Genomic DNA, 14971 nt, shown 5'->3' with positions numbered 1-14971 from the left:
TTCACTAACAAATACCTGGCAGGGGACTAATACAGCTCCACCTCGAGCTCTTTTTCAGTGGCAGCCGTACTCAGAACTGCTTCAAGGAAGGCTAAATTAATTGTGTCATTTCGGACTTCTTTGACATTGGGCAAAAAAGCTTCTAAATATAAAACGTTCTACATGGGAAAGAGTTGCAGGGGGAGAATGGGATTTACAGAAAACTCACTCCACTTTACGGAAACCCTCTTATGGTTGAACAGGAACAAAAAACTCTGAAGGCTGATGTTTTTAATTAAGAGATGTATCTGTAGTATCTGCAATTCCTCCCATTCTTGCATACAGCCTTCTGAATCATATCTTCCTGTTTTGACTAAAGACCTTCTGAAGCAAGGACTGAGTTAATTACAAGTGATCCGATAATTCACTCACCTCTCTTTCCTGGAGCAGAAAGGAGGGGAGTTCAGTATCCTCCATGTAAATCCTTCAATCCCTTTCACACTCCTACTTCAGGAGTGTCAAACTACGTGCTGCCCTGCGACTCAAGCCTGAAATAAAGAAAATAATAGGACAGGAGCGCTTAGTAACTTTATGTAATGCACTGATAAAAAATAAAACTATAATAATAGGTCTTTTAAAACAATTCATTCATACTATATTATGTCTTGCAGACACTCATAGATACTGCTTTAATTCAGGGTCAAATGACCGTTAAGATGACAGAAACCAATGCTGTTATACAGCAACCTGGTCCTACATTCCAGAATTTCTCCTGTTCGGTTACAATAAATCCCAGTTAGGCACCTTGAGCTCTTCAGTGACTGGAAGAAATCCAAAATTTCTGTCAGGATGCCTCCTGACTAAAAAACTTTCTACAGCGGAAACACAACCTGGTGTGCGCTTCTAGAAACACAGCCATGAGAAACAACATTTATTCAACTTCGATGCTGCAAAAAGGAAGGCAAATTGTGTCAACAGAAGGCAAAGCCACCCTTGGCAGTATATTTCGTTGTTCCTTTGTCAATTGCAGTTTTAACAGCCAAAAGGCAAAACCCAGACTTAAACCTTGTTAAGCACAAAAAGAAAAGAAAAGAAAAGAAAAGAAAAGAAAAGAAAAGAAAAGAAAAGAAAAGAAAAGAAAAGAAAAGAAAAGAAAAGAAAAGAAAAGAAAAGAAAAGAAAAGAAAAGAAAAGAAAAGAAAAGAAAAGAAAAGAAAAGAAAAGAAAAGAAAAGAAAAGAAAAGAAAAGAAAAGAAAAGAAAAGAAAAGAAAAAAGAAAAGAAAAGAAAAAAGAAAAGAAAAAGAAAAGAGATCCAACACAGTAGCTAAGATTAAGTACAGAAAGCTTCATATACACACATCAGGCATGCAAGTCTATTCTCATGAAAATATGTTCTCATGCCATTTCTTATTCCTATGTTTATAATTTTTATGTAGTGTTACTATAAATACCAGTTCTCGATCATACTGTGTGCATTTGTGTGCGCATGTATACGCATGCATGCACATGTGTGTAGCAGGCCCTTCTGTAACCTTGCAAGAAAATCAACATAAGCAGGCATTCCAGCCTGAAACCACGGAGTTTTAAAGTACATGTCTGTAACACTGAACGTCCAGCACGAACCAAAGACACCGAGGCCTGGCAGATCTGTGGCATCCAGAGATTCTACCCTGTGATTCTTCCAACACTCAGAAAGTCAAATAAAAGCTCGCTCCTGCAAAACATTCTGAAAATCCCAAGGGGGATAAAAGGAGAGACATTTTGTCTGCAATCAGCTTTTGTTATATCTAAGAATAAGTGCACCTCTGCTTTTTTTGATAGTATGAATAAAACACATTGAAGTTGATCAAAGTCAAGGAAAGTTCAAGTCTTAGCCACCTAGATAGTACAATCCTTGTCCAAATTAAAAGCTTAAGAGTTAAAATAATGGAAGTTACAAGCTTTCATATAAGAAAAGAAAAAGGGGGTGGGTGGGTAGTGTGTGTGATTAACACCCAGGTTTGGATTAAGGCTTTGCAGTAAAGCAGCCAGTAATTGCCAGCTCATATGGAAAGCTTCTACAGCCCATGCTAAAGCACTCTCTCAAGAGCACAGGCACAGCATTGTGACCACTGTGGTATATCAGGAAGATCCCACACTACAGATCCACACGCAGCGCCGTAAGGGTTACAGCTGAGGTCACTGGTTTGACAATCCAGCAGTTTTCAGTTTATGCAAACGGCCAGTTCAGGAACTTGCAGTCGGTTTTTGTAGAATCATGACATATGTAGGGTATAATGTTCTCCACACATGCTGGAAATTGTCCAGAGTAACTGCATGGGGCTTGGAGAGCTTTGTCTGTACAGACTTCTGGCTGTTCAGTTTACACCCAGAGCAGATACAGCATCTACAAACACAAATCTCTTCTACAAACACAAACCTCTTCCTATTACAAACTTATCTGATTGCATGTGACTAAACATAAAACACTGCATTCAATTACTCTGCTGAGGAATGTACGGCACATTAAACTAGTAATGGAGAGAAGATCACCCAGCTTCATAATTGGCAAGTCTTACCTTCAAAACATACAGCCTCATGTTTTCTAACTTAAGCAACTAACACTGCAAAAAAGGAAAGATACCCATGGAAGCCTCTGGGGGGTGGAAATCACATGAGTTTCGACACCCCTCTGGCAGCCACAGAAGAGATGAAACCTAAATTTGATTGATTAATCAAGCCTAGCATCATAAACAAGTCGCTCCAATCCCAGACTTTAATGACTAGATCACTTTTAGCGGACCACGAGGAAGCCCTCTATTTTCCCCAGCCCAGACAGGCTGTTGTTAGAAGACGAAGACATGAAGCAAGTACGGTCTGTAAATGTTTGTAACGACCCTCTGCCCCCATGCACTTCATGCTGGGTGCAAAGAACATTTCAAAGCCCAGCTGTCACCAATATCTATAATAGCTTCTTCAAACAGAAATACACACACACCCCTTAAAACCTGCCAGCAGCTGGTGTGAACAAGGAAAGCCAGAAGTCTCGGGCAGCTCTGGAAGAATCACTTGAAATGTACACTTTGTTGCTCAAGAGTTAAAAATAAAAATGGATGGGCACCAAAATGAGGAGACCTTGATGTTCGTTCTCAAGCTCAGACTCACTGAAACCAAAGGGTACCTGGATTTCTTGAATTGGCCCTAAATTCTAAAAGCAAACTACAGGCCACAGGATTTGCCTTATTTTTGTGCAAGTAAACTTGCACATAGAAATCACTCTTACTACATTTCCTGATATACTTTTATAAGACAGGGAGAATATAAGAGTTCATGAAAATACATGAGATAATTGCAATATATCTTCCATTTATCTAAGAAATTTGGGTCTGAAACTCTGCCTGGTTTCAGGTATCTAATTCTGAATGATCTGATTTAAGCTTTACCATAATCTCTGCAAATAGAAAAAGAAAATTCTGTTATTTTTAACACACCCAAAACCATACCATCTTTCCTTAAGATTCAAGATGGCCAGATAGAATATCTTTTTTTTATGCAACCATGCTTATATTTCACAAAGGACTTAACTGAATAATTAAACCAAGATACATTGCTGAGATACTGAAGAGTAAATCCCCTTCTCTGCATAAGCTCTACTATTCAGGCAACCAACAGCATCTTTTAATACTTTTATCTATAAGGAAAAAAAAAATTAGAATAGTCACAGAAGCTCAACCCTTCTTTTCAAAAGGCTACCAAAGTAATCTGAAACACATTTGTCAAACATACATAGCAAAGAGAAACGTAGGACTTCCCTAGCATTTGGGAGAACATGAGGGAAGAGCTGAGGAGAAAAACCGATCAAATAAAACACAACCGAATAAATCAGACCACTGAAATGCGTGATGCACCTTCCTCCAGAGAACCTTCTACAAAATGGTCATCCAAGAGCGTGTGTACAAAACAGACCTGGCTGCCGATCACACCACCGGCCAGGCAGGATGGTGAAGTTCCCCTTTTTCCCTGCTTTTAATGCAAGCAAAGCAAAGAACGTCAGGATCCTGCCCGCCCTGGGCCCACAGCTGCAAGGCAGCATGTGTCTAGGCTCGTATTGGATGGCTTCACACAAGCGAGCCAGGAGCACCTGCACAGGGGGAACCCCCATCCTCACCCTGCCATGGCACCATGTTGACACGGTGCTGCCTTTGCACCCTGGGCAGGCAGAGCCGCAAGGTGGTCGCACACAAAGGGTTGGCTGGGCTCACACTAAAGGATCTGCACATGCCAGAAAGCATGAAATCGGTTCAAATGCCCCAAAGAAGCAGCTTCAGATGCAGAAAGTCAATAAACACTAATTGCTTTATAAGACAGCACTTTTGTAGAAACACCCATGTGCATGCATGCACACACACACACAAAGGGGGGGTGGGGGGATGTTGCAGAGCACCATCTATACTCTAAAACCACTGTGAAATAAGGTAAGTTGAAGATCGGCTGGTTGTGAGGTTTTCCTAGAAATGCAAATATACTTCCAGAAATCGGTCTGGATGTTCTTCCCTCCTCCAAACACTGCTACGCCTGTCCCCACAACCAGAAGGTTTCCCCAAAGACTACTTTCACAACCATCACTACCACTAACGATCTTTTGACTGTTATTTTAGCAAGCAAAATCATATCACTTTGTCAACACAATGCTGCTACAACCGAGAGTTTGGCTGGATTGCTTCCAAGGATATTCCAAGTGGCAAAGTGAGCCTCAGGACCTCAGAAAAGTAATTTGTGTTTGCTTATACCTGTTTCAATCCTACCCAGCGCAGCCACAGCTTGTTCTGGCGATGCAGGGAGGCAGGTTTCGGGCCCTGCTTTCTTAACAAAGGCCATAGGTAATGTGACCCATGGTCACCTCAGGAGAGGAGATGGTCTGAATCCAACCTCTTGCCTCATCATGGAGAAGCACAATAGGGGAGGAGGCAAACCATACAAATCTGGGTCACATCAATCCAAAGCCTGTATACACTGTGACAGTCACCCCCACTGCCCTATTTCATGCAGTGACCCCTGTCATCTCCTGCTGGAGTGGAAGAGGAGGAGGAAGAGCAGCAGGAATCCTTTCATCCCCTATCACAGAGAAAAAGCAGCATCAAGATTACCTTGCTGTGCCATCTCCCATAGGAGCAGAGAGAAGATGCCAGATATGTATGCCCTTAGCTCAGAGCTCAATATAAAATTAGGGTTCAGGATGAATGAGAAAAAATAAGGGTCTACAAGGAGGGGGCCTGGAGAGGGTCCGCCCTGGCAAGGTACAGAGAAAGCAGGGCTGCAAGAAACTCCTCACCTGGGCCATGGCTGGGGTACCTGGTCTGGGGCTTAATGCAAAGTTTGTGTTCCAGACCGAGTTAGGGGTGAGAGGAAGGTAAAAACACAAGGGCCCACATAGAGCGGGGGGGGGTTGCTCGGCAGGAGGGTCAGGGCTGCAGGACTTATCTCCCACTGAACTCACCTCCTGCATGCAGGCAGGGTGAAAGCTGTAATTCACCCCTCACAGCTGCCGCTGTAGGTTGCAGATACCTTCAGGCAGACATCCGAAACTTCATTACACCTGGCTAGCCTCAGGTTTTTAGCACAGCGTCCCAAAACATTACCTCCTCCTGCCTCCCACCCCATTTTCAAAGGATAAAAAAAAAATTTTTATATATATATGTATGTATTCCAACAACACTTCATAACTTCCAGAGGCGCATTCCTGCACACAGGCTGTACCCTAACCTAGCCCAAAGCACAGGGGCCACAGATGCTAAAGGAGCTGAGGCAGGGACCCCGCTTTCAGACACCTCTATGAAACCCAGCCCTGGGATGAACCCACCCCAGTGCTCTCCTCCCGCCCCACTCAGGGGTCTCCAGCCCCCCAGCCAGCCCTGCTGCAGTCCCACTTAATTCAGCTCCACTGCTGCAGGAAGTTTTGCTTCTCCTGGGCTTCTCCACAGGAAGCTTAAGGCTGAAAGGAAGGTATGCATGCCCAGCAGGTGTACGAAATTCTTCCCAGTTCACTATTTTTAAGTTGGCTTGCTATGCAGATATAAGTACAGAACTTGGGTTATCCACCACTTAATTGCTGGTGACACAGCCCTGAATTGCCAGTCTGAGCTCAAGAGACAAAACCTTTGCATTAATTGGCTTTGCAACGGAATCAACTCAAAAGAGAAAAAGGTGATCTATTATCTTTTTGCTCATTTTCTTTTTGCTCAGAAAAACTTTTTCTTCTGTTAAAAACTACCACAATACACATTCCCTGAAAATTAACTGTAAAGCTAGTCAGTAACTGTAAAGCCAGCCTGCCATCTGAAATTTCATTTAAGTTACAAAAGGTCTGGAAAATATTTTAAGTATATCTTGACATGGAAGTTCACAAAGTACAGGTCACTAAACCCATCAGAATAGAAATCTGGGAGTAGAACTTGGAAGTTTGTTACTTCCCAATGAAAAACTAGCATCTATGTATCTGGGGAAGAGTTGCACAGCCTCCCCAAATTGCCACCTAAACTTCTGTGGTGGTTTTTGTTCTGGTTTTAAATATTTTATAAGGTATTCTAGGTATAATCTGAATAATGACTATCAATGAACAAGGCACAAGATAAAGGAAATATTTTATCTTTGCTGATGACAGCACAACACATCCAACAATGTCCACACTCTTTAATCCTTCCACTGATCACCAAGTGTAAAAACAGTCTAAAAAACGGATGCTGCTTTGATTCTGCCTTTTTCTATCAAGTTGCAGCTGAACCATGACTCTGAGCACGGACTAGTAGAACACCTTGCTCAAAAGCACTCAGAGAAGGAGCCTTATTTACGATATACATAATTGAATCTCTTTTAGATTAACACTGAAAGAAAACCAAAGCAAAAAATTAATTATGAAAATAATCTAGTATACTCCTGCAGTATTCATTCTTTAAAAAAAATATTAATTACGTGCACCAAGAAATATAATGACCACAGGAAAAAAACTACAGTACATCAGCTTCCGGGTTTCCAGATATTATCAGTGGTTTCAAGTTGTCAGATTTTGAAAAGGAAATAGCTTTCTATGCTTCTACTACTTTCTTTTAGCTACATACGTTCCTTATAGTTGTAATTAATTCTGGCAACAAATAAGTCTACATATTTAATGCAAAACAAAACTGCAAACTGTTTTTTACACATAGCCCTCAAAGAAAGAATTAGCAATTACTCAGAAATAAGCTTAATATATATTATGAGCTTAATCGCACTCATTTGGGGAAGAAGAAATCTGCCTTATCTTCAACGATCATTCTTTTAAAACAAATATGAAGTATAAAAATCACTAAAACATCTTGAGCCCAGGAAGACACCATCAGCTTCAGAAGAGCTAATGAGGGTTGTGTATAAGCTTTTACCACAGCCAACCTATTATATGGGGTAATAGTCAACAACATGCAAGTAGGAATATATTCCACATTTGGATACTTTTAGGGAAGCTGCCCTGCATTTCTCAAAAATTCTTATCCAATGTTTACTTAGAGAATCATTTATATATAATATTGGCTATTAAATATTCAGTAAAACCTCAGGATACTAAGACTCTGGCCTTGTGCACTGTAGCCTCACAAGCTACATTTCTTCCCATTGAAAACTACAACAATTGAAACAAATTCTCTGCAATGCCTCTTATTTAATATATAAAATTCTACTTAACCTATGCCATCCTGTATGCCACCTTCTGCTATAAGCTACATAGCTAGAGTAGAAGTTACCAGAGATAAAAGGTCACAGCCTTTAACTGCCAAGAGCCTTGCAACTTGAGACTGGACCAGCCACTACATTATGACAAAAATGGAATCTAGTTGGACCTTCAACCGAGAAATAGTTAAAATAAAATACCAAATATTAATTACCAAGCATTTCTGTCTCAGAATCCAGCACTACACAGATGAAAGGGGCAGTTTACACTCCTCTGAGCCATAGCAAAAGAAATCAAGACCCGCGTTCAGATCATGCTTGAAAATTTTCTGTGGTATTATTATAACAATATATTTCTATTTAACTTCTTCCCCAACTCCAATTGGTGTTTTCTGGCAAGAATCTCATTCATCCAGGGAGAAATAAAAAAAAAAAATCCTCATCAGCTGAACAAAAATGTTTTACGAAAAAATAAAAGATTCAAATAACTGGTGAGGAAACACAGACCCTGATGCGATGGTTCCCGTTGGCAAGGCAAGGAGGGACCCAACCTCCCTGGCCTGCAAAGTCAGCATCAGCTCTTGGGTCTGCAGTGCACAGCTCCCCAAACCAGGCTGGTCCCTCCTCCGGGGAGAGCATGACCAAGGGCGTTTAGAGACAGGCACCCCGAGTCTGCAAAACGCAAGGTGCTGCAGGCAGGAGTTGCGTCCAGGTGGCTTGTCCGGTGCAGACGTCTGTCCGTGGCACACCGAAACCACGGGAGCCCGCGGGCGGAGAGGTGGAGAAGCAGCATGTTTGCAGCTGGGCGTGGGACAGGTTAGAGGTCAGTATCAAATGTGACAGATTTCTGAGTGGGCGGTAAATGACTTGGCTCCAGCGCTGCTAACAGCCACACGTCAACACCAGGCTGCCTCTAAGCTGCGACACAGCCCCACTTCTGGGAGCCGAGTTGGTATTTCTACCTTACAGGGCATAAAAGCACCAATTCACTCCCAGACAGCTCAGCAAGCTCTGAAGCAAGAAGGTGCTGGGAAGCAAGGTCCTAAATTCTCTCCATAACCCTTTCCTTAGATGAACCTAGTGCTGTGGCTGGGTTTGCATCTGTGGTTTGCTCCAGCACTGCACGAGGGCCAGACCAGAGCATGCCAGCCTTGCTGAAAGGCCAAGGGAGCAGATGAGCACCAGCTGTGGTGTGTGCGGACCTACCACAGCTCCAGGGCACCAGGAGAGATGAAGATCTGCAGGAGGTGTCCTCCTCAGAGGTCCGTGCAGGCAGAGCTTGACATAATACAGCAAGAAAAGCTATCCCAGCCAAGGCAGGAACAGCTAGTTCTGAGGTTTTTCCTTATTGGTCCATTATTTAGGGGGCAAAGGGAGGAGAGAGATAAAAGGAAGGGGAAAGAAAAGGGGTTTTTAATAGGCCTGGTGTTAGCTCCTCCAGAGTTCACATTTTGAAAAATAAAAAAAAAATAGCATCATGGTACTTTGCCAAGATAGTCAATATTTCTGAAGGAGTTGTTCCTGAAATAGTTTTAATGAAACAGGCCTAAAAGCATGTGTATATTCAGAATTGATGCTGGCTCTTGCTATTAAACCCTTATCTCCCTTCCCCCCCTTCCTGACCCACCATTAAACACAATTAACTCTGGTTTTCCTTCCAATGCTTTATGCTTTCTTGGCAAAGACCAGGCTGCAAAACCTATGAGAAAGCAGAGAATGGAGGAAGGAAGGATGAAACACAGCAGGAGAGCTGTGCCCAAAGCTGGTGATTTGAACACAATTTAGCCCACAGTTAACTCACAGCAGGACTTTCACAATGTCCTTTATCACCTATGAAGCCATTTCCTCATTACTCATTATCATTACACATAAGACAAGGAAAGATGTTTCTGCACAAAATGGAAAACCATTAGCATAGAATCACAAATCAGGAAAAGTTCAATAAATTTTAGAAAAGAAACTAGTTCTTGATTCTGTTCACTAGAAAAAACATCACATCCCACTGAAGGTGACCTGTAGCAACAACCCTAGACATCTTGTGCAAAACTTCCACTGGACTCAACAGAACTCCTCTCGGAGGGAAACCAAGGAATCCCACCCCACCTGCACCCTCCAGTTCTCACTTGTGTGTCACACTCAGCACACTTCTATTCACCCTGTTACATTCAAATATGGGAAAGTCATGTACAAAGAATAAAAAAAAAAAAATCTGTGTGCGTCATATACATTTTAACTTTGCTCCTTCCTGGAATCCACGGTTAATGTATTTCATCTATAAAGCGTAGCACAAACATTTAGCTTACTGCCATTTTTTCAAGCCATGGACAGAACAATTCTTAGTCAGAGCCATAGGGATCTTCCCATAGCATTCAGTTGTACTAACACATGATGGAAAAATTGGTTTCATCATCACAGACAAGGAATCTGCCTCAGCAGATAAAGACAACTCACTCCTGAAGTGAAGAGTCAGAAATATTTCAGGAGCAACCACAAGCCAACGTGACATTTCTTCTATTTGATCTTGGACTTTGCTTGCACACAGCAAAAGGAAAAACAAGCTGATAATGTTTGTGGTGTCTTACTATTTGTCACGATTTCAGTTGGGGTAGAGTTAATTTTTTTCTTAGTAGCTGGTACAACGCTGTGTTTGGGATTTATATGAGAATAATGCTATAATGCACTGATATTTTAACTGTTGCCAAGTAGTTCTTACTCTAAATTGAGGACTTTGCAGTTCCTACGCTCTGCCAGTGAGCAGGTGTACAAGAAGCTGGGAGGGAGCAGAGCCAGGACAGCTGGCCGAAGCTAGCCAAAGGGATATTCCAGACCATAGAACATGATGCTCAGTAGATAAACTGGGGGCAGGAACTGGCCAGGGCCTCCCAATTTCAGCTCAGGGACTGGCTGGGCATCAGTCAGTGGGTGGTGAGCAACTGTATTGTATGCATCACTCAGTTTGATCTTTTTTCCCCCTTCTTTGCGTTTCATTCCTCTCTTTCACTCTGTGTTTCGTTACAATTGTTATATTTTACTTCAATTACTGGATTGGACTTCTCTCAACCCAAAAGTTTTACCTTTTTCCCGATTCCTCTCCCCATCCCACTGAGTCAGGGGGAGCGAGCGAGCAGCTGTGTAGTACTTCTCTACTGGCTGGGGTTAAACCACAACAATATTGAAACAGAATTTGTGTGCACCTGCGAGACAGCAACAGGCAGATAGCAAACCATTACCTGTCTTTGCCAACTCAAAGTGTTTTCTTTCTCAATGAGCAGAAATCTGGAAAGAACTCTATGGAGGATGGTAGAATCCAAGTTAGAGAATTTACAAGACATCAGGCTTTTTGCATTTCTACAAAATAACATTTTGAGCTTTGGAGTCAAAACAAAACTTCTGAATATTGATGTCAAAACCAAGAGAATTTACCTACATGTAACAACCTCGCTACAAAACCTGGCCATTAAGCTTCATCCCTACTTCTAATCCCCTGTACTATTCACTTCTTTCAGCTGACTGTTTCTTCTCATTTGACCTGTTTAACCTCACTGTTTAAGCTTTCTGCTCCCAGACCACTTCTGCTGCTCTCTCAGCTCACAAACAGGCTTCCATTAGAGCTAATCTCAGCCTAGAGGAATGTTAATTGTTGTAGAAATTACACTGTAAAAATGGGTGTCATAAAGAAAGAGCTGAGCAACAGAAACTCAACCACTAGTCCAACACATTCAGTTCTGTTTCCATCACTGAAAAAAAAATTATACAAATGACAAATCGAAAAAGAAGTTTTGTTTTCAGGTATGAAAAAAAGGAAAAATGTAACACAGCTGAATCGTGAAGTTGGACATGGCAAAAAAGCTTCCATGGAGATGAAATGGCATAATGCAAGTACACGAGAAAACCACAAACAGAAATCCTGGCACAGATTAAACTCTAAACGGCATAGATATGATTGTTTCAAATATATACACACAGCCCATCCTAACACAAGAGGTTTGTTTTTCCTTATTGTGCTATTAGGCATTCGCCCCAGCTCCTCCTTACATGTACATGCTATGGAAAGACCCATTAGTCAAAAAAGCCAAACCAAAACAAAAAAACACCCAAGACTTATGTTCAGACATGACTAACTAAATGTGTTTTTATGTAATAAAAAAAACCCAAAAATTAAGTACATTTTTATGGTATAGTTCTGGTAATTTCATTCAATGGACCTTGATGAACTTCAGTTTAACCCACGTCTAAGTGGCCAAGAACGCTCTTCTAGTCTCACAGTCATTACACAAGTAGTAAGGCTGCGCTGCCGGGAACAAGCCTCTGAGATGCTGGAGACAAGGCAGAGGTGCCAAGAGGACTGGTGGAGTCAGCAAACAAGTCAGAGAGGCTCACCAAGGTTTCCACAGGAAAAAACAATAAGTAGTACTAAAGTGGTTGTTGGTTTTGTGGTGGGTTGTTGTGTTGTTTTTTTTCTGGAAGACCCAGTAGTTAGAGGCAAAGCTTTTTTAAGCTCCATGGAAAAGACACACACATACGGCACCGGTAAATTACAGAAGCCACCACAGCAACCTGCCACGGCTGCAATGTTGTGGCCTCATCACTGGGCTGTGTCCTCAGCTCCTGCCTCCACCTCCTCCTACCGCAAAAGCCTTTCGCTAAAAGCCAGATGAATTGGTGGCCTCGCCACAGTCCAACTAGAACTAATTTGCTCTCCAGCTACAAGTAGTACACCAGATTCTGAGATTGCCTTCGAGGCTGAGAAAAGCTAAGCAGCTCCCACCCTAGGTGGTGGATCTCCTTCCCACTGCAATCCACCGGCTGGAATGGATCAGGAGGGCCAGAGCTGCAGCTCCGACCTGAGCGCAAGGCTCTTAAGGAGACACTTGGGACATCACCATCAGTGAAAAGGAGGACACTGAAAGAACACTGCACTAGCGTGGCCTTTCCTGCAACCTTAGGATGGACCATGCCTCAGACAGACAGGAATGTCTTGTCAGCAGAGGCACCGACTTCCCAATTTCTTTCTCTCTCAAAAAAGGTTTTGTTTTCCTATTGTCCTTTAGCTACTTAACAAGAAGCCAGCATGTCTGCTATACTTCAGCTTTCCAAATTTCTCTTGGTTACATCAGCAAGTCCCTGTGCAGGACACACTGCCTGCCCTGCTCGAGAGCTGACATGTTGGTATTTTGGTGGGGTTTGACAGAGCTGAACTTTTTCCCTTTCATTTTCTTCCTTTGAAGGTTGAAAGAATTACACCTATCATCTTTTCCCCATAAATATAGCAAAGCTCTACAGGTAATAAGTTGACTCCCAGCTATGGATTTTCCAGCAAACTTGATGCCGAATATATCCTGCCAGACCCCACACAGGGCTATCGGTGCTACCCCCGCACACCAGTTCCCTCTCCGTTAGCAATTGACCCCGATACTATTTTGCCTACAGAGGGTCAGCAACTACATAAACTCACGCCCTGCCAAAAAAAAAAAAGCAATTTTTACCTTGCTACTGCTTCATCAAACGCCGAGCGAGAGAATGCACATGTATGTGTGTGCCTGCAAGGGAGGTTTAAATCTCCTCCTCCCACCCCCAAGTCTTTTATTAGTGCTGTAAAGCCAGGGTACCAGCCAGGCTGCTTCTTTCATCACAGCACTTGCAGACAATCAGTTGTACCCAATAACAAGCTGTCATAACTTCTTCTTTCAGAAGAATACTGGCTTGGCTTGTCACTACCCCCATTCCGACTATCCAGCCTAACCCTGAAGGGGAAAGTTAAAACAAATGGCATCTCTATTAGGGTTTGCCTTCAAATAGGACACAGAGTTGAAATGGCTGGGAACTGATGCACCGAGATGCCAAAACACTAAATGAGATGTTCCAAACCTCTTCCCAGGTAACTTCATAAGAGGCGATTTCAGACTTGAAGGCACTGTCTTGATTAAGCTACCTGCACCAAAAAAAAAAATAAAAAAAATTACCTCAATCAAATGAAGTGACTTGGAAACCTCTTTTAAATACCACTGCTTGCAATCTCACCGAGTCCCAGGCACGGTTCCCAAAGACTTCAATAAAACCTTTGTCTGGGATAAGGAGTGCCAGATTTGGCCCATTTTAATACATTAAGTCTGTGGTAGGTGAAAAAACTGAAACAGAGCAGTTGTGAAATTACCCTTGTAGCCAAGCAGATAAGAGGAAACAGGACTCGTCCTTCCCTGCAGTGGGAGCATACAGGGGGTGGATGGGAAAGTTAAAGAGGAGGAGGGAGCAGGAGTTTTAGACTAAAAAGTATTTAATATCCTCCCAGCATGGGCTGGAAAGGATAGTGGTGTGCTTGTTAGAGAAGCTGGCTGAGTGGAAGGCTGCGAAAGCATTCAAGGACGCGGATATGTGTCCGTGTGTGAGTGAGTTAGGGGCCAGGCCTGTGCAAGTTCAACAAAGTTTAGTCAATTCTCCTGCCAACCCTTCCAGGCTTGAGGCAAATACAGATAACCTCGGCTTAACCCAACTCCAGGCAAACCTTCCCTTCTCACCCCCGCCCTCAATTAGCAAGCTTCAATCCAAAGTGCCTAAAAATAAACTATGAAATCACTTCAGTTACAGCTCTGGTAATGCACTTTTCCATAAACTGCTCCGTACGACTGAAATGCCTGCCCCAAGTCTCATTTGTTAAAGAACCCATTTGTTAAAAACCAAATAAATGGATGGGAGGGGTGATGTGGCTCAACCTCCAGCAGGTCTTTACTCTTGCATCACAGTTTTTCTACCCCCCTAGTAAGCGAGGTACTCCTGACTGCATTACTGTTACCTGCGGCTACCTTTAAGATAAGCAATGCTAAAATAGCTAGTTGGATTACTTTTCAAATAAGACAGGTTTCTTGCACAACAAAACTAAGGGCCAATACAGTCATCTCCAAATATCAGGATTTTTTTTCTCTCCCTGTCCCCCAGCTGTGAGCATCCATCCTCATGGCAGTCTCTGACATCAAGACCACCCAGATTCATCTTCGTCTCTCAACCATCTGCCTCTGCTGCACTTAGATAAAAATCTAGACAGAGCCTTTATTATTATTTTATCCATAACTTGTCTAAACCTTCACCTGCAAAAAACACTGACTCACTCCATCTTTAAGCACCTGAAGAATGTAAGGGAAGAAAAATTAACTCATGGGCATGAAAGCTAAACAGGCAACAGCATAAACTTGCAAGTCAAACAATGAAAAGCAGAGCAACAACAGAAGTTTTTAAAGCAGATGAAAATTCAAGTCCTAAAAATAGAAGCCCCAGGAAGCTTGGCTGATCCATTCCTTTTTATCACATAGCTAGCTTATCA

At 42.5% G+C, this 14971-nt stretch overlaps 1 long non-coding RNA gene across 4 annotated transcripts in view; it reads right to left on the bottom strand.

The window, feature by feature from the left end:
- LOC114011669 (uncharacterized) overlaps nucleotides 1–14971 on the bottom strand; it is a 268684-nt gene that overhangs the window by 130604 nt on the left and 123109 nt on the right. For all 4 annotated transcript variants that reach the window (XR_008746639.1, XR_008746640.1, XR_008746638.1 and 1 more), the window contains one exon: nucleotides 412–527. This is a non-coding gene — a long non-coding RNA (uncharacterized LOC114011669). The remainder of the gene's footprint in view (nucleotides 1–411; nucleotides 528–14971) is intronic.

The sequence above is a fragment of the Falco peregrinus genome, chromosome 3 (assembly GCF_023634155.1).
Source record: "Falco peregrinus isolate bFalPer1 chromosome 3, bFalPer1.pri, whole genome shotgun sequence".
Taxonomy (NCBI): domain Eukaryota; kingdom Metazoa; phylum Chordata; class Aves; order Falconiformes; family Falconidae; genus Falco; species Falco peregrinus.
Note: the sequence above shows the minus strand (reverse complement) of the source record. Positions and strands in the feature narration are given on the sequence as shown.